Source organism: Lagenorhynchus albirostris, chromosome 11, assembly GCF_949774975.1.
Source record: "Lagenorhynchus albirostris chromosome 11, mLagAlb1.1, whole genome shotgun sequence".
In the NCBI taxonomy this organism is placed as follows: Eukaryota; Metazoa; Chordata; class Mammalia; order Artiodactyla; family Delphinidae; genus Lagenorhynchus; species Lagenorhynchus albirostris.
Genome location: NC_083105.1, coordinates 38834520 through 38855634, shown reverse-complemented (window position 1 = coordinate 38855634; position 21115 = coordinate 38834520). Strand labels below are relative to the sequence as shown.

Below are 21115 nucleotides of genomic sequence, written 5' to 3'. Positions count from 1 at the left end.
ACATTTGAGTGCTTACTATGTGCCTCGCTCTGTGTTATATCCTAGGAATATAAAGTAGGCTGAAAACAGTTCTTATCTTTAAGAAGCTAGTAGTTTCTTAAACTACAGAGGAAACAAACACGTAAGGAGAGAATTTCAGTGACATTACACAGCCCAAACCAATGCCTTGAAAAATGCATCCCAACATTAAATCATTTTCTTAGTTTTAAGGTGGTTTGGCCAGGGCACAAATACCCTAATCCTACTTCAACACCGTTCCATAAAGTTCTTGTGGCAGAAACAGATAAAAGAAACAAATGCAAAGTAAAGCAGAGTTCGCACTGTGACTCCTAACCTCAGTGCAGAGGAATATGACATACTGACCTATTGTTTCAAGGGAGCAACCGTTTTTCTAATCTAGTTAGATTTAAATGGCCTTAGGCCAAAGCACCATCAAACACTTAAACCCACATTTATTCTGGTCACATGGAACAAAATTAAGTATGAGACTGAGGGTGATCTAGCTGTTTAAGGCCCCTGACATGCTGGGCCAGTCCCAGCCTTATGCTCTGATAGCTCTGGAAAGGAGAGAATCAGAGAGCCCTGCTTCTGATATTTAACACTTGGAAATCCCACCCACTATCAAATATGACCTGATCAGTGACTTTTTCTTTTCCTTTTTTTTTTTTTGGCTGCGAGGCATATGGGATCTTAGTTCCCCGACCAGGACCCGTGCCCCCTGCAGTGGAAGTGCGGAGTCTTAACCGCTGGATTGCCAGCGAAGTTCCTGATCAGTGACTTTAAATTGAATCAACTCCTCCTCTCTACTTGGACAGTTTGGTGCCCTTGAATAGGCATTATTTCCTCCCTTCTTCCTGTCAGATAATCTCCTCAAAAACTTCACCTGAATTTTATTTACAAAACTTTTTTTAATGTTAGCAGATTTGTATCAATCTGTTTCATTATACCCTATCACCTATTATGTTTATATATAAACATATAAACACCTAAGATACTTAGTCTAAGTTTGCTCTTCTAAGTCAACAGAAGATTTGAAAATTTGGACAGAGGAGCTGATCATCCATATAAGAGCTTTAAATAGTTTTAGATGGGTCATGAGAAGTGGCATAACCATTCTGAATGATTACAGTGCTTCAGTTCTACTGTAAACCCATTTTTATTTTTGAAACTCATTCGCCCAGTTAACCTTGGCATTGCCCAAGAAAAAGTCTGACGGAATCTGATGATTATCTCGTAAGGAAGTACAGAGCTACATACAACAAAAAGCAACAACATAGCAACTTAGGTCCGGAAAGCTTTGCTTTTAATCTCATTTTTCCATAAACATGCTCAAATCCATAATACAACGTGTTTGCTTTTTTAAGTTTATCACTTTTTTTAACCCCCAAATAAACTTCTTAATGCGTTTATTTTAAATTTGGCGGGGGGGTGGGGTAGGGAGGGGCGACATTTGAGTTTCCTTGCGAAGAAATTAAAAAAAAAAAAAAAGAAAAAGTGTTGTGTGTCCCATTCCTTCTTCCATCTCCACCAGCCAAATAAGTATGTGCTGCGACGGCATTTCTGTTGCTCTGAAATGTTGAAATAGATATGGAAAAAAAAAGGCACCGAAAAAAAAAAAAAAGGCACCAAGTGTTCATGTCGAGCGAAGGCACGCAGTGGGCTCCAGAAACCTGGCAGGTGGAGCATCTCGCGTCTGGAGTCTCGCGAGGTGTCGTGAGGCGAACTTGAGGCTCGCGGTTGTATGGGTTGCCGGGTGGAAGCGGGTTGCTGCGTCAAGACCTCCCTGGGCGGAGGGGCTGCGGAAGAGCGCCTACGTTCTGTCCCGGAAGTTGTCTGGCGCTGGGACGCCTTTTTTCAAGCCTTTGTGCTTGCACGTATCCCCCACGACCTGTCTGGGGCGCCTGACGTGGTCGGAGGAGTCGGCGGGCAGGGTGTGGAGGTGCCCGGAGGGGGAAGGCCTGGCCGCCCGCGTGGGCCCTCAGGTCGGCTGTGAAGTCAGAAAGACTTGTCGATGGGCCTTCACGACAAACATGGGGGTGCCGACCACCTGGGACCCCTCTAACACGTGGCCCCGCTTCCTGTGCAGGACCCCTTAGATGGCACCAGCCCCTTGTTGCAAACACCGGATCTCCGCTCGTTGACGTGCTCCGCGGGTCGGGGCTGGCGGTCAGCACGCGACGTAGGGGCAGTGCCGTGATACTCTGGATGGATCCGCGAGCAGCCGTGGCACGCAGTCTTCGAAGCGCACGCCCCGCGTGTGCTACTCGGTGGCGCCCCTGCCTGGTGGCCACCTGGAAGCCGGCAGCCACGCTGTCCTGATCTTGTTGAGGTACTGCATGCCCTTGGTGACGTCGGGGACGATGATGGGGCTGAGGCTGGCGCTGGCGGGTCCAAAGCACCGCATCCTTTAGGCGTCGGCCGCGTCCCACTCGTACTTCTCGGTCACTTTGAGGCCTGCTCCTTGAGTTCCTGGCGGGCAGACACCTCGACCTTGTCGGTGTCCTTGGCCAAGCAGTCGGGGAAGCGCCGCACCTTCATGTGTAGCCGGTGGTGCTTGTTGGAGGCCTTGGACAGGCCCAGGTAAGTCTATCACTTTTGAATGGTATCGGGCTCATAAATTTTTGTGTCAAAGCTCAGTGGTTCCCCCCACCCCAACCACATTTTTATACTCCCATGAAGATAAGCATTTAATTCGCTTGCTTTTCAGATTACAATATGTAGGAGAGTTATTCCTTCGATTTAGGTATTCAGTTGAATTGAATACACGTTGATTGTGAGCCTGCAGTGTGGCAGGCCCTCTGCCAGGTGCTGGGAATACAAAGGTGGGGAATTCATGGTGTGCAAGGGCAGATAGAGCAGACAGCTATAATAAAATATTCATCAATGCTCTAGGAGCAGTTGGAGCACAGTGCTAAAAGAAGGCAGAACATGGAGGCATAATTCTTCCTGGCTGAAAGGGAGAGCGGTGCTAGAGGAAAGCAGCTGTTGGGCTCGTTGCCACTACAATACAGCGTCCAATTTCAGCTCCCCCCACAGTGCTTCTTGACATTCTGACTTTAGACCCTATCCAGCAGTTTCTTCCATTCCTTTGGCTGACTATTCCAACATTCACAGTCCTTTATGTCATTCAACCCTTTTCATTTGTTTCATCTTCCTTTGCTCCTTGCCCTTTTCCCTTACAGCAAACCACCAGACTTCCTTGTTCACAGAGCAAATAATTTCTCACATGAACTCCCTCAACTTCCTACTGTTCTTCTCCATTTCCCCAGCCCTGGTATTTCAAATGACACTTTTTTTTTTTTTGAGTGAATGCATGAATAAATAAACATATTAGGCACTATTTGTGGTAGATGCTGGGGATACACATGTCAATAAGTTAGGTTTCTCTCTGCCGTCAAGCCAGTCACAGTGTAGTGGATTCATATCTGTTACTCCCAGCTATGCTTTATGCTTGAGTTCTAGACCCATATATTCATTGCTTTTATGATATTCCCATCTGTTTGTCCTCCATGTGTCTCCACACTAACATGTCCAGTACTGTATCCCCTTGCTCCCATGTTTGCTCTTCCTCCTATTTTACCTGATTCAGTGAGTAACTGCATCATCTGTCTAATGGTTCAAGCCAGAAATGTGGTGTTCTAATTAATCACCAATAGCTATTTATACAATTCTCTTAATAGCGCTCATTCCCTTTTGTCCACTCCCTCTGCCTTTGTCTTAGGACCCTTATTCATTTATCTCTTGCTTGAATTTTTGAAATTGCCAGCCTGGTGGCAATTACTTTTAATTCTTTCATCTAATTCCTTGCTTATCAAGCTTTATATCTAATAACAAGCTTGTATAGCTACTTCCTGATTTTCCAGATTTAGGCTTTATTTATTTACCGGTCACTTTAAAAGATGGAGATTTAGCTCTTTTTTTCATCTTCTTCATACTTACTACACACAGGACTTCCTTCTGAACACTGAGTCTAGCAATATCATTATACTTTTATTCTAATTAAATCACTATTCAGTATTTACAGTATTGTAGCTATGAAAATGTTAGTCACAACTGAGGTTTGTAAAATATCCATTATTGTGTTTCCTTTCTGCACAACTCTTTCCCCTGGAGATAATTTCTACAACTTTTTGATCTCTTTGTTTTCTACTAAATTGAACCATATGAAATTGCCACTTTTATTAAATATTAGCATTATGTGGTTCAAAGTAGAATGTTCTTTTTACGAATCCAAATTCAATTCTCTATCAGTTATCCAAATACCTCAGTACTTTTAGATAACTGAAATGTTCTGTAATTTTCAGCTTCTTGATACCTTCTGATGGATTAAGTTTCCTTTTCATTGTCGTGCTCCTGAAGAAATCTCTCCTGGAGTCTTCTGACTTGCCCTAATCTGGACTAGTTGTTAGCTAAACCAGGGAGACAACTATCATCCTAGGGCTTTTTTCACTGGAATCCTGAGATCTGTCTCTTAATATACTGCAGCTTCCTATTTCTTGGTTTATTCCCTCATTTTGGAGGATCACATCTTCTGATAGCTTCCTGAGATAGAGTGCACAAAAGGTAAAGTTTTCAGATCTTGCCTGTTTAAAATATCTTTATTTGGCCCTCTCAACTAATTAGTTTGGTGTGCTATATCATTCTCCATTGAAAATCTTTTTTTTAAAGAATTTTGAAGGTGTTGCTGTAACATCTTCTAGTCTCCAGGTTTGCTGTGAAGTCCAAAGCCATTCTGTTTCTTGATCCTTTGTTTCTGACCAGATATTTTCCCCCAGAACCTTTTCTTTTTCCTAATTTTCTGAAATTTTATGGTATTGTACTTTGGTGGTCGTCTATTTTCATCCACTGGACTGAAAACTTAGCGGACACTTGAGTCTCACTGGCCTGGCCTGTGTTTCGTGTTCACCTCTAAACAGATCATGGTGGACAGGAGGATGCTGTGCACTGATGGGCCAGTTCTAGGTCATTTGTCCTTCCTTGGAACTGATAGCTGAGGTTGGGGGTACATGGACTGACAATACAGGAAGGGTGGCTTCCCAGGGAAAGCCAGGATGTTGTTACTAAAAGAAACACAAAAGATTGGGCAGACAAAACTAGAGATGTCCGCTATATAATGTAAACAAACTCTCTGTATGTGTAACTTAAAAAAAAAATTGTTCTATATCTTTATTTATTTATTTATGGCTGCACCACACGGCTTGTGGGATCTTAGTTCCCTGACTGGGGATTGAACCTGGGCCCATGGCAGTGAAAGCACGGAGTCCTAACCACTGGACCACCAGGGAATTCCCTGTATGTGTAACTTGATGGAAGCCTAACATGTAATTGGGTTGCTGAGTTCTGAATGACTGAATTTACTGTGGTCCAAAGGGTGTGAATGACTGGCATTGGTGGTATAGTGGTGAGCATAGCTGCCTTCCAAATGGTCTGAATGACTTCCAGTGACTTACATTCAGCATACAGTACTAAGAATGCAAGTCATGATAGAGTGAGGTAGTTACTTATATTTTATAGAGAGCATATTAACTTTCATTTGTTTTTTCAGAAAATATTTTAAAATGTCTAATTAAATGGATTCTGCAGATATAACTATAAATTTATCTCTTTCCCCAAAACCTGAAAATCAGTGATCATTTACATAATGCTGGTTTACAGAGTAAATTGTTTGTGTGAAAGAATTGGGACTATGTTCCCAGTTTAGGCCAGGAGCATGTTTACCACTATCTCTTGCCAGGCCTTGTCTTTGCAGAGTCCTCGTACAACTAAAGGTTTGATGCGCTGTTATTTCTCTATATCATTAGGGAATGAAAACTCATATTAAAAAGTTACAGGACATGCTCTGAGAACAGTAAACCTCACAGCCAACCAACAATCTTTATTAGAAATGCTGAAATAAAAGTAATGACTAAATTTGCATATAAATCTTCCATAAATACAAAAAAAATTATTCAAGTATTTATTATCTCCATTTTATAGCACATTTGCCTTTGTTTAGGTAGTACATAAATCCAAGAGGAAAGCCTGGTGATTATCACTATAAAAAGCATTTATTGAAACTTCCTGTGATAGATACTTGAAACAATAGTGAACATGCATAAATGACATAAGTTAGCAAATGTTAAGGGTAAGCGAAGATAAAGTGCCTTTCATGTTAGGGTTGCCAGATAAAACACAAGAGACTTCATTAAATTTGAATTTCAGATAAAAATAAGTAAATTCTTTAGCATAAATATGTCCCTAGTATTTCATGGGAAATACTTCTAGTAAAAACTTTATTTATCTGACAATCTAATTTAACTGGGCATTCTGTATTTTTACTTGCTAAATCCGGAAAATCAGCTATTCTAGCATAATGACTTAATTTCACATAGGAACACAAAGATTATGAGAAGTTCTGTGTCTATGGAAGCTGTGGCTAGAAGGAATTTGCTGGCAAATTTTCAATTGGTTAGGCCATGTTCCCTTTAAATTCAGTTCAATTTAAGCAACATTTGCAGATGGAGACCTTGGTGCTGGATAATGTAGAGATGGATAAACTGTTTTCTCAAGAGAAGATGATTTCAGGCCTATAGGGGCAGGTGGTCCAGAAATAGTGTGTGAGGAGGAGAAAGCAATAATGCGATCTTTGAGCAAATGGGGATTTGAGCAAATGTGACTGTCAGGGAATAGTTGGGTGGATAAAATGATGTAACAGATGATGAGCAAGTAGAAACATCACTTTGAAAATGTATAGCAGCAGATATTAGAGAACTCTAGGTGGTTATATCCATGATTTTTAGGCTTGCATCTAGAAAAGAACCTCTCAGGTATTTATTTACATAGCAATAAGCCTGACAGTTTAGCCTAACTTAAGAGTTTCTTCACACCATGGTCATAGTCTGAGAACCTTTTGTCTAAATTATCAATTTTGGGGTTTCAATATGCTCTGCAACTTGACTCCAGAAATACTGGATAGCATTTATGAGGCACTGTTCTAAGTCTTTTCATGAATTAAATTATTTATTTCTCACAACAACTCTTTGGGGCGAGTGCAGCTGTTATTTCCATTTTATAGTTGAGGCAAATCAGGAGTAGGAAACTGATGTGCCTATCAGACCACGTAGGGAATGTAAATGTGGGGGGGCAGGCCAAGAGTAAGACAGTGAATGCAAGTGACAGCCTCAGAGTTGGGATGTAACAGGGAGACTCTGGTGAGCTGGGAAGCAGGTGACCCATCTCCAGCACTTTCTGGATGGCTCAGACTTGCCAAACCATCTATTTTTTCTTGAGAAGCTGGAAATCCAAAATTTAAGTGACATTTCCTAATTTTTGAGTGTTAGAAACTAGTTTAAATTTACAGCACTCAAATTAACAAACTAGAATTTGCTTCTGAGCAAATTTTGCCAGCAGTTTGTCATTTCTGCTTTAGATATATTTTGTTTTTACAAGCTAAAAAAGAGTAAATTGTTTTTATCAAAACTGAAAATTGCTGGGCAAATCCTATTATGTAACACCAGCCCCAAATAAACATATTTTTAGACCTTAAGACTAGGTTGGGGGCTTCCCTGGTGGCGCAGTGGTTAAGAATCCGCCTGCTAATGCAGGGCACATGGGTTCGATCCCTGGTCCGGGAAGATCCCACGTGCCGTGGGGCAGCTAAGCCCATGCACCACAAGTACTGAGCCTGTGCTCTAGAACCTGCGAGTCACAGCTACTGAGCCCATGTGCCACAACTGCTGAAGTCCGCGTGCCTAGAGCCTTTGCTCCGCAACAAGAGAAGCCACCTCAATGAGAAGCCCACACACTGCAATGAAGAGTAGCCCCTGCTCGCTGCAACTAGAGAAAGCCCGCGCGCAGCAACAAAGACCCAGCGCAGCCAAAAAGAAATAAAAGTAAATTAAAAAAATAAAAAAGACTAGGTTGTAGCAGTGTGTGATGATCAATATTAAACATGAAAATTGAACAGCTAGTACTCAAAGAAAACAGCTGTTCCTTTTCTATAAGGTGGTGTTTCTCGATTAAAAAAAATATCATGATTCACCTTAAGAAATTAATTTGACATAACATGTACTCTTACAAATCTCTTATTTTATATATAAAAATATTTTCAAGAAAAAATATTCACTCTTACTACCTGTCATACATTCTGATACTTTTTTATTCTATTCTATTTCATATTGTTTACTACATGCTGAATTGATTTCATAACCCAGTAATAGGTCATGTCCAAGTTGAAAATCTCTGCAATAGAGAACAGTTTTTCCTTCATAAGGATAATACAACTCTTAGCACTGAGTGAAGTAAAATGTAAAAACTATCAAGGTAGTGTGTATCCAATTTCTGTTGTGAAAATTCTGGCAATGAGAGATACCCACACTTAGGTATAATCTAAATGCTTCCTTTGCAGGTTAATTTTGTCTCCCTAAGGGAGTTAGGGCAGGACAACTACTTTTTAAAAACTCATTGAAGGCAAGCGAATACTACTTTTTGTATTCTGCCATAATGCCCAGGTCAAAGTTGTGGCTCAGTTAAAACTTGTTGCTTTGATTGAAAGAATATACTATGGCTATTGGTATGTAGGTTATTGGCTCCTGGCTGATTATTAGAGTTTTCTGGAAAACTTTAAAACAATACGAAATCTTATTCAGGAAAATTATATTTGTATTTGTCCTTTGACACAGAAATTCTACTTCTAGCAATCAGCTCTGGTGGCTAGTTGGTTAATAAACTAATGGTGATACCACCATTTTAATTATTATGCAACTATGAAAAGGAATGAGAGAGATCTCCATGATATATGGCTAAGGAAAAAAATCAAGGTGCATATATTTTTGCAAAAAGAAACACTGGTAGTATAAACAAGGAAGTAAAATAGTTGTTATCCATAGGGTGATTTTGGAATAGAATGGAGGGGAAAGGGAGAGATGAGGCTTAGAAATCTAAGTATGCTTTTTAATTTAATTTAGGTTTTAAATTATGTAAGTATTTTATATATTAAAATCATAGAGTTAATTTAAAAAGAAAAATTCTAAAATTGAAAATAGAAACAAGTAAACCTTGACTGTGTATCAAATTGCTAACATAGCACAGAGAAAAAAAATTTATTTCCAGTGAATTTTGAATGTAATACTCTATGCATCCTTAGTGAGATATAATCTAAGGGCTAAAAGAACTATGAAGAAAACTTAAGGGACTTCCCTGGTGGCACAGTGGTTAAGAATCCGCCTGCTGACATGGATGGATCTAGAGACTGTCATACAGAGTGAAGTAAGTCAGAAAGAGAAAAACAAATATCGTATATTAACGCATATATGTAGAACCTAGAAAAATGGTACAGATGAACCAATTGGCAGGGCAGAAATAGAGACACAAATGTAGAGAACAAAGTATAGACACCCAGGGGGGAAAGTGGCAGGGGAGGGGTGGTGGTGGTGTGATGAATTGGGAGATTGGGATTGACATATATACACCAGTATGTATAAAATGGATAACTAATAAGAACCTGCCGTATAAAAAAATAAATAAAATTCAAAAATTCAAACAGAACAAAAAAAAAAGAATCCGCCTGCCAGTGCAGGGGACACAGGTTCAAGCCCTGGTCCAGGAAGATCCCACATGGCGTGGAGCAACTAAGCCCGTGCGCCACAGCTACTGAGCCTGTGCTCTAGAGCCCGTGAGCCACAACTACTGAGCCTGCGTGCCACAACTACTGAAGCCCGTGCGCCTACAGCCTGTGCTCCGCAACAAGAGAAGCCACGGCAATGAGAAGCCTGCAAACCGCAGCAAAGAGCAGCCCATGCTCACCGCAACTAGAGAAAGCCTGCGCGCAGCAACTAAGACCCAGTGCAGCCAAAAATAAATAAATAAATAAATTAATTAAAACAACAAAAAAAGGAAACTTAAACATCACTTAGTGATTTTTATCGTTGGTAGTGATAATTGGTATTATGTATTTTAACCATTATTGCATATTTTGGGGAAAAAATAAATGTTTAGGGTGATAAGATTTTTGTGTAAGAAGGACACATGAGTATGAAATCAAAGAAGTTAAGAAAAAATCCCTATAAAGTTAAATTTGAATTGTAAATATTGATATTAACTCATTTTGAATATATGTATGTCCTATCTCTCTTTACTGAAAGGGTCTAGAAACAGTGACACCTCTGTAATGCCCAGATTCTTTTTGTTTGTTTAAATATTTATTTATTTATTAGTTATTTAGGCTGCGCTGGGTCTTAGTTGTGGCATGTGGGATCTTTGTTGTGGCATGTGGGTTCTTAGTTGCAGCATGCATGCGGGATCTAGTTTCCCAACCAGGGATCAACCCAGGCCTCCTGAGTTGGGAGCTTGGAGTCTTACCCACTGGACCACGAGGGAAGTCCCTGTAATGCCTAGATTCTTGATTATCAAATTCCCTAAAAGGAACCAGATTCACTTAAAAAATGGCTGATTCCAAGTTAAGTCTGAGGCAATTAGGTAAAAGTTGAACTTGCAATATCTTGTGCCAGAAAGCAAGAAAGTCCTCAAATATTGGAGCCATCTTGAAATAACTTCTGTTGATCAAATTGGAACAAAATAAGCATCCCAAAAGAATAACTAAATGATTATAAAATGTAAAATAAATCAAAAACTATTAGTTTTGAAGAGAGAAAGAGAGGGAGAGAGAAAAACACCTTACTTTGGAAATAAGTAAGACATTATCGGTCTTTTTTGAAGGCACTGTTGAAACCAGTTAATGTGTGAAAGCTCCCCCACCCCTTTTTGAAACAAAAGAATGCCAGCTCATCAATATGGAAGAAATAATAGATTAGAAAAAGCACCATTTGGAACTCCTAGTGGAAACTGATTCAGACAAAGATCATTAATAGAAGCCAAAATACATTAGGTGAGAGATTAATGGGGAGGAGGATATTTGTGTAGTGTCCAAGTATCACTCCATAGATTACTTGTTAATTGCAAAGGGTAAAAACCTTACCTTTGCAATGGAGATACCTGATCACCTAGCATAGCTATCAAACCTAGTGTCACTGACAGACAAGCTGAATTATGTGGTTTCAGGTGTGGTTATAGGATTATAGTGTCAGTATGAATTACTTGTGTCAAAAATGTTTAAACTAAATTTAATCAAGTTTTTAGATCTAGTTTCTAGTTTACAGGGAAAAGGAGAATAGACAAAGAACAAGTTTAATGACACCAGAAGGCAGGTCAAATTGCCAAAAGGCCATTTTTTTAATGTGTAGCTACCCAAGGGTTTGATCAGAGAAGCCTGAAAGAACTTTTAGTTTTGAAGGCAGATTAAGCAGGGGTTGCTTCCCTCAGCTTTTATTGAAAACCCTATTCCTTCATAAGGATAACATGCTGAAGCTGCTGGTCTAGGCATTTAATCCAATATAAAGGAATATTTCTTATGTTATACAAAAGAACAGTTCCAATTTCAACATGAGGAAGCAATTCAAATTGGAGAAACAATGAGCTCTACCTAGAATTGAAGACCTTTTTCTAAATAAAAGAAGAAACTGTTTCTGTCTAAATATGGGCATTTTAAAAAACATCTTTATTGGAGTATTATTGCTTTACAATGGTGTGCTAGTTTCTGCTTTATAACAAAGTGAATCAGCTATACATATACATATGTTCCCATATCTCTTCCCTCTTGCATCTCTCTCCCTCCCACCCTCCCTATCCCACCTCTCTAGGTGGTCACAAAGCACTGAGCTGATCTCCCTGTGCTATGCGGCTTCTTCCCACTAGCTATCTATTTTACATTTGGTAGTATATGTAAGTCCATGCCAGTCTCTCACTTCGTCCCAGTTTACCCTTCCCCCTCCCTGTGTCCTCAAGTCCATTCTCTACGTCTGCGTCTTTATTCCTGTCCTGCCCCTAGGTTCTTCTAAATATGGGCATTTTGATTGCTCAGTTCCACTGAGCCCTTTTTGCTCCTTGCTACATTAAGTTCTCATTGAATGTGCACTTGACTTCTTTGCAGTGAAAGCATATTAATCCCTAACATGATTTTTTAAATGTTCTTTAGACCTCTAACTGGATCATTTCTTGTTGATGCTGTTATACTGCTGTGACATTTTGGACTCACTGAATGGCACTGAAAATCAACTTTTAAAAAATTATAATAAAGCTTAGGTGAAATAGCAGAGAAGCATCTGATTCCTTCCTTCCCCACAAAATGGAGAGAGATTAGACTAAGGGCTCTCTTTGGTTCATTGGACAGAGATTGGGGAGATGGCAGAGCAGCTACATCCTGTTTTTGAGCGAGGAGAAAATTCAGGCTCACCCTTTTAGAGCTGCCAGGCAGCATAGCTTCTGAGCAGAACTGCCCTATTATTGCCACTGGCAACTCCACCCTTGCTGTACCCAGAAACACCCTCCAGTTTCCCCTCTTTTCAAACTATGCCATTTTCTTCCCCTACTGGTTAGCACACATCATTACTACTGTTAAATAACATAAGTTTTCTTGTATAATTTGGAGGAATCAATTTATAGTCTTGCCACATTCGTGTTAAATCTTAGGTAGTATTTCTATCTTGTAGTGAGGACAAGAACTAGGCTAACAGTAGAAAAATGATTAATGTGTACGTGAATAGAGCACCTGAGTCCTATAGTAATGCATGCTTATCGTCTAAGTTAATAGTTCCCAGTATGTAATCTCTAGACTTGCAGCATCACCATCATCCAGGAACTGGTTAAAATTGCGAACTTTGGGGCCCAAAACTTACTGAATCAGAAACACTTGGGATAGAGCCCAAGAATCTGTGTCTTAACAAACACTGCAGGTAACTTCTTATGCATACTGAAATTTAGGAACCACTCTAAGCCATGAGATTCCCTTTATTCCTTTAAGTCAGCAAACCTGTTTAAATACCTTCTATGTGCTATGATCCATAAAAAATAATATAACAATCTTTGTTCAGAGGGTGGTAATATGGAACATAGGGAGAACAGAGTTTACACAGAAAGCCGTAACAGGCACTTATTATAACCTGTCTTCCCATCTTCCGGGTGTCCCCAACTTAGGGTCTGTGGGTATGAGTGAGTGAACCATTTTAACCAAAGGTGAAGAGGCTAAATTGACATATGTATTTGTAGCAATGGGCAGACAGCTCCTGACGTGGTTGAAGACAAAGAGAGAGTCCTCAGACTCAGAGTATAAAAAGAAGATCCCATTCTATTTTATAGTGAGAAAAAATAACTAATAAAGAAAATTGCAAAATCGTGGGAGAGATGGTAGGATAACTGGGATGATCTGGTTTGAAGGGAAAATTTAAATTATGCACTATCTGTGTAAACAACATTATCTAACCTTAGCCTGTTGACTCAGCTGGTTAGAGTTCTGTCACAGTTTCAGTTCCCTACAGAGCCTGATAAATTATTCCTGTTCTTGGCCACAATCAACATCCCACAATTCAAAACATCAAATAAAGGTGGTATGGGGCATTGGGAGGATTGTAGATCATTACACATTCCTACTCCCGGGCGAACACCTGAAGACTGCTGAAGGTGGGCGGTAGCACCATCTTTGTAGGAGGTAGTAGATGATAAATGGTCAATTTCTCAAATTCTTTCCCAAAGCTTTAATTGTTACAAAGAGTTTTTTTTCTTTCCAGGCAAATTTACCTTTATGAAGAAAGATCATAATAACTTCTCAAGGAAAGTTAGTAACATTTCACTTGGTGCTATTATAATTTTTATGTTAACGTCTAAAATGTCTCATTTGGTGAAATTAGTTCATTAAAATATTTGTATGAGCACATAAACATTTATTTTTCTACGCACATTAGCTAGATCTTGAAGATATTTTTTAAAATTTAGAGGTTAATCTCCTGCATCCTGGGACTTCCCTCGTAGTCGAGTGGCTAAGACTCCCTGCTCCCAATGCAGGTGGCCCGGGTTTGATCCCTGTTCAGGGAACTAGATCCCACATGCTGCAGCTAAGGTTCGCATGCTGCAACTAAAGATCCCATATACCACAACTAAAGATCCTGCATGCCTCAACTAAAAAAAGATCCGGCATGCTTCAACTAAAGATCCTGCATGCCGCAACTAAGACCCAGTGTAACCAAATAAATAAATTAATTAATTAAAAAAACTCCTGCATTATAAGGAGACAGAAATTGCCTAAGTTTTAAATATAGCAGACTACATTCTAACACTAGCTAAGGATGCCTCAGTGTTTCCATGCAGAACTTGTTTCTAACTCAGCCTTAGGAAAATTCCTTAAGGTAAAACTTAAACACTACATCTGTCTCTCAGCCGATTGTTTTATAAAGTTTCTGAGTTTAAAGTTACCATAAATGTCGACAGTGTGGTGGAATGTTTATATGCTTGGTTTTTCCCTGCATCTAGTGTTTGAACAAATAGGAAGTTTATAGTGGACATAATAATAACACTGAATGTCAGTGGCAAAAAATTTTTTTTCTGTGTGTTTTCCTATCATCACTCAATACCAAGAACTTCTCCTGTCTGCTTTAAGAAAAAACCCAAAAGATTGCTTTTTTTTTCTTTTTAAATCATGTTTAATGAAATAAAAGCCAGATATCCGAATACACATAGATACTTCCACGAGCTGATGGCTGGGTGCTTTGATCTTGGGCTATCTCCGTGGAAATATGCCATGCTTTGTGTGTGAGGATAATGTTATTGTCAACTATCATTAAGACCTCTTTTCTAGTAAAGGAGTAAATAATTATATGGAAATCAGAACTTACAAAATATATTTTAAAAAATCTTATAATCCATTAAATAGACTTGGCTCTCTGGTTGAAAAATAACCAACAAAAAGGATTTTGTTTGTTTCTGTTTAAAGTATTATAAGACACTTACAAAGGATCATTTTGATTTTTTTTTTTTTTTCTATACGCGGGCCTCTCACTGTTGTGGCCTCTCCCGTTGCGGAGCACAGCCTCTGGACGCGCAGGCTCAGCGGCCATGGCTCACGGGCCCAGCTGCTCCGCGGCATGTGGGATCTTCCCGGACCGGGGCACGAACCCGTGTCCCCTGCATCGGCAACCACTGCGCCACCAGGGAAGCCCCACAAAGGATCATTTTGAGATCTCATAAACAGAATACTTTAGTTAAGGTATCAATATCCTCCACTATAGGGTGGGAAGGAAATAGGAAAGATAAATTTTGGATTAACCAATTTACCAAGATAAATTAGACTCTTCTGGAAACCAAGGATTGCAGCCTCACATGTCTGCAGGAGCCGGGCAAGGTTACATGGATGAAGCAGACTGTGTATAGCATGGAGACAACCTTGAACTGAAGAGCCAAGGAGCACTTAGCTCAATCCATGTAGTAACAAGAGTCCAATTCCAGAGCTTTTGTTTGTCTAGACAAACTCCTAATGAGGTTTTTACAAAATCTCCAAATTATTTAATGCTGGGAGTTAAGTAATTTTTAAAAATAATCGTGTTTGTTAAACAAATCTGTCTGGTGGATAGATTTGCCCTGTGATCCGCCAGTTTGTGATCCTTCATTTTAACCCTAAATTGTGGTATACTCATGTTTCCCTGCTGCATAAAACATTGAATGCCAGATGTAGATGATCACATGTTTTGTAAAAATACGGAAAAGACAACTACTTAATATTTGTTGAATATTTATTAGGAAAACTAATACAATTTGTTCATTTTGGGTGAAGTCTTCACCAGTTATCAACACACACACACACCCATTGGCATGTGAACTTGTTTCCACTTAATGAGTGAGATAGGAATGTTAATTTTAGTGACCCAACACCACTGACTCACTGGGGAAAAAAAATGGCCTCTTTCTTTCTCATTACACGCACACATGCACACACACGCAGGCACTGTGTAGCATGTATGCATTGGTAGAAGTCACTGTATAATTGCAAATCTGAGGGCCAGGGTCCATATTTCTACAGATAAAGATCTAGTATATCTTCAGTCTAATATATCTTCAGTGCTGGGTGTCTAGTAAAGCATATGTAAGCATTGAATGATTAGAGTTTCCAGAACTTATTAGAGCAGGCCATTTGAAAGTGACAGAAATCTTGACTTTACAGTTCTTATTTTCATTGAACTTTTAACACATGCTAACACAATATGGATCATTAGTAGAAACAGGCAGTCCTTGCCATGAATTGAAGAGACGCATGCTGAGAAAAAGATAAAGAATAGTGAGTTTTTTTTTTTTTATTGACAGTTTAGAATTGTCATCATATCAGGTGCCTATTATTTGTGTTAGAGGGTATACATTTTTTAAGTCAGCTTTTTAAATTTAAGTATAATGCATACATACAGAAAGTGCACAAATCATTAAAGAGCTTAATGTATTGTTTTCAAAGAACCAAGCTTTAAACCTTTTGGAATGACTTGACAATCCATTTTTGCATATTTGGTCAGTTCTGAAATATACCAATATGCTTCTGAAAATAGCATTATCCCTAACTTGTGCCTTTTTTTTGCCCTTGACCTTTTGGTTAAACTTTAGATCACTTGTTTCTATAAAGCATCCATTACCTATAGTCTTTTCATCACACAGCACTAAGGCTATGTCTTGAGCAAATTCATCAGTGTTACTTCTGGATTACACATTGGAGTTACAAGATAAACATTCTCTAATATGACACATCTTTTAAAAATAAAGACAAAAATAGCCCTTAAGAAGGGGTTTTGGTCACAGTACATAAAAACATATAAAATCAATAGGTACTTTCATCCTTTTAAAATGATAAAAACTTTTTTTTTCCAAATGAACGTTCTTGCAGAGAAAAGTAGGAAGGCACATTAAAAAATTCTCTATTAGAATCACAGCCTATTATAGATTCATCTAAGCAATTTTACTATAAACACATACCTATAAACATATAATGTCTCTTGACTGAATAGTTAAAGCAGGTCATATATCATAATTAAAACAAGGATAAACATGGTAACCTAGAAACATGATTAAAAATTTCATTATCCTACATAAAGCATCATTTAAGTAGGTGAGCCAAAATTATAACATGTAACTAACTGTGTTAATCCATAAATTCAGAGGAAAGTTCATTGTCTTCTCATGGTAAGAATGCTATGTTGGGGTTCCCTGGTGGTGCAGTGGTTAAGAATCCACCTGCCAGTACAGGGGACACGGGTTCAAGCCCTGGTCCGGGAAGATCCCACATGCCACAGAGCAACTAAGCCCGTGCGCCACAACAACTGAGCCTGCGCTCTAGAGCCGGCAAGCCACAACTACTGAGCCTGCGTGCTACGACTACTGAAGCCCATGCACCTAGAGCCCGTGCTCCGCAACAAGAGAAGCCACCACAATGAGAAGCCCGCGCACCGCAATGAAGAGTAGCCCCCGCTCACCGCAACTAGAGAAAGCCCGTGCACAGCAACGAAGACCCAAAGCAGCCAAAGATAAAATTAAAAAAAAAAAAGAATGGTATGTCACTCTTTACTTGGAGTTTTTAACTGATTACTTACACAAAGTTACACTATTATGATAGAGTTTTCAAATTGATGTGAAAGATATTCTGGATCTTCAGAATGATGGTGTAAAGTAGGCTATCTGTAATTATAATTAAGGGAAACAGCCCAAGTTTGGAATGTTTTCTTTCATCTTCGCATATATAATTTGCATTTTACAGAACCTCAGGCCTTTGCATCTGCAAATTGTTGATTAAAGTAAATCATGTAGTCTAATCAGAAGTTTCCAATAAAGTAGAATTTTGTTCACTAATTCAGAAAAAGTCTGGCCTATTGCACAAAAGTGCCAAGGAAAAACTCTTTATACAGTGAACCCCAAATAAAGCACTACTGATGTTTTGTTTGTGACTCTATGATTAGCAGAGAGTCTTAAGTATTTATTGACCTAGTCTTGCCTTTAAGTATATAAACACTCAATGACTTGGTCCACTTCAACAGACATTGTGTTAGGTATTGAGGATTTCAAGATGAACTTTCATATTTGAGAAATTTAATATCTTGTAAGGGGGACAGACACATAAACCCATAATCTCAGTATGATGCTGTAAATGTTAAGTAGGGAGCAGGCACAGAATGCCATGTGAACAGAGAGAAACTATATGGACTATGGTTTTCAGGAAAGTTCATCTCAAGGTAGGGTATCCAGTTAGGAGACAGTTGAAGTATACCCTACACAAAAGATGATGAGGACATGAATTAGGGCAACAGTTTTTGGGGTGGGGAGAAGGGGGTGGAGTCAAGCAATATATAGGAAATAGAAGAGGCAGGATTTGATGATTGATTAGATAGGAGAAATAGAGGTAAAGATATAATAGATAGGTACATGCATATTATATACACACACATACATACATACATGCATGCATAGAGGCAGAGAGAGATGATAGATAGGTTTCTGGCTTAGAAAAGGTGCTATTAATTGAGACTGGCAATACAGGAGAAAAGCCAGTTTTGGAGGAAAATACTATATTGATTGGGGCAAGAAGAAGTGGGAAGTTGAAGTTGGGGTACCTGTGGCACATCATAGTAGATATGTCAAATGTGCAGTTTGATATAAGAGTCTGAAGCATGCTTAAAGGTAAAGTGCTATCCTAGCTTCAGCATGTTACTTCTCATGTTTTACTTTATTTGCTAGTTTTCAAATGCATAAAAAATAAAGATTGAATAAAGTTACTACTGGAAGATATATTTAAGACCTAGTAAAGTAAGAGGATAATAAATGGGTCCCGTGGTGACATTCTGAACCTTGTTATCATCCTGATCATTCTATGTCCAACATCTTAAATACCCCTACATACTTTAATTCATTACTGAATGCTACCACCTTCTCGGCTTCACCAAAACCAACCACGTTCTCATTCAAAGGAAGGATTTGAGAGCTTAATATCAAATCCCACTTTAAGTTCACCTGCAGTCTTGCCTTTCCCCTTAGTTTTAGTAACGGTTCCTAATCACATTGGCTCATGACTGAGTCATACTTCTATGGTTAACCCAAGCTGCACTCCAAGACCTCCAGCATTGCCTTATTCCCACCAATGCTTCCAGGTACTGGAGCCTATTCTAGACCTCATTTTTGGGTCCCTGCTGCAGAACTACCCTGATTCAGGGTGGCACCCTCGTGCCTGGGCCTGCTGCCTCAACGTTGAATTTTATTGTTTATGGAGCCCAGACTCACTCACACTTCTTAGAAATAACCTTAACAAGATTTCCCTTTGGTGAATCCCACCCCCTCATCTTTTCCGTCAGCCCAGGTGGTTACTGTGAATACTGTATGCTATTCTCCAAGAGGCTTCAGACAATCCGTGCTTTGCATTCCCTTAACTCCAGTGCTCCAGTGATTGTCTCAGAAATGGTGTATGTCCCAAGCAGAGGCAATGCAACATGCTTCCCCCTGCATTCATGTGTGTGAATTTTCTTGCTGCATGACCAACAAAACATGTAGCCTTGGGAAGTGTTGGTGGTCTGAGAATGGAGTCCTCCAAAGGGAAAGATAAAAAGACTACAACCCGATATTAATATTTGGGCCCTGCATTCAGCTGCTTCTGTAGTCAAATCTAAACCTGGCCTGCTTAGTTATATTATTTTTTGTTTAAGAGAACTTGTGTTGGGGCTGTTACCTTTAATTGAAAAATAATCTTACTTGATTCGTAATTTATTCACTCAATAAATAATCATCGAGGATGCACAATACTTGGGAATTGGCTAGGTGTTGTGGATATGGGAGAGGATACATCAGAGAAAGTCCCTGACCTCATGGAGCTCACAGTTGGCTGGAGGACCACTGTTAGATTTCCATGATGCTGACTTCATGCTTACCTGGACTTTTCCTGTTACCTGTTGACAGATACCTTTTATTCTGGGCTTTGCTTGCGGACCTCCCAGAGGGCCTCTAACATTGAGCATGGAAAGAATTCATTCTCTTGTCTGGAGACCTTCATAGCTATGGGTCATCAGCTCTATGGACCATCTCACTTTAGCAGGTCTCTCTAGACTCTGCGTCTCAACTATTGCCTGTCTGACCTATACCGCTGCTATCTTAGCTTCAGTATGTTATTTATTATGTTTTAATTTATTTGCTTATTTTCAGATGTCATTAGAAATAAGGATTGAATAACTTTTAGGAGTCAAATGGTGAGAAGGAATAGGAGGACCTCTTGTGCATTAGGAAAAGTTAGGTGCATATTCGTTTATCATACATGTCTTCTTTCAAAGAAGCATTTCAGAGCCACTTTGGTAGAAGAAAATGAATAACAATAATCATAATTTAAATTGATCCCATAATCATTCGTTCTCCTTCCTTCCTCCCTTCCTTCCTTCCTTCCTTCTGTACCTCCCTCTCTCCTTCCCTCCTCTTATTTCCTTCCTTCAAAATATGTTTATGAAACTAATTCTTGGTACTGTTCTGGGGGATAAGGTACAGCTTTAAACCCACAGAATCTTTGCCCTTATGAAACTTGAATTCTAATAAGGCATTGAGTTCAGAACTTTTACATGTAATTACATTTTAGCTATACAATAATTTATTTTTACCAGTAAGGAAATGGAGTCTAAGGTATATGATTATGTAATTTGTCCTAGATCAGAGCAAAGGCAGAGACAGGATTCTGACTTAGGTGTGTCTGACACTAAAGCCCATGTTTGTAGCAGAAGAAATCAAACTAAGTACTTAAGTGTTATGAAGAAAAATAGAGCAAGGTATATGGGATACAGAGTGTTGGGCCCAGGAAAGTTCTAGATTCAGAGGTAGAACAGAGATCTGAATTAGGCCATGCAGAAACCCAAGGGAAGGTAGGCAGAGGGAACAGAATATGGGGCAGGAGCATGCTGGAAGTGTCTAAGGCTCACAGGAGGGCAGTGCAAGGAAGGGGAGGGTTGCAGAAGAGGAGGTCACAGGGACAGACAGAAACCTGATGATGGAGCATCTTATGGACCATAGCAAGGACTTTGGGTTTAGATGATACTCGTCACTCTGCTCTAGTTCTAAAATGCAGTTCTTTCTGTTCAAGGTTCAGAGGGTTGAGAAAAAATGAATCAGAGATAGGACTTTGAGAGCTCAGGGAGTGAATAAAACAGATGAGATAACAATGCTCAGGCTCTGGCCAAACTCACATCCCACAAGTGTAACCACACCCTGCTTGCATTTCATGTCTATCTTTGAACTGGAGTTGAGCAGAATGGGAGTG

General features: G+C 39.4%; 1 pseudogene; it reads right to left on the bottom strand.

Annotated features, from left to right (window-relative positions):
- Positions 1-241: 241 nt before the first annotated feature.
- LOC132529928 (elongation factor 2-like) lies at positions 242-19742 on the bottom strand (annotated as a pseudogene).
- Positions 19743-21115: the final 1373 nt, after the last annotated feature.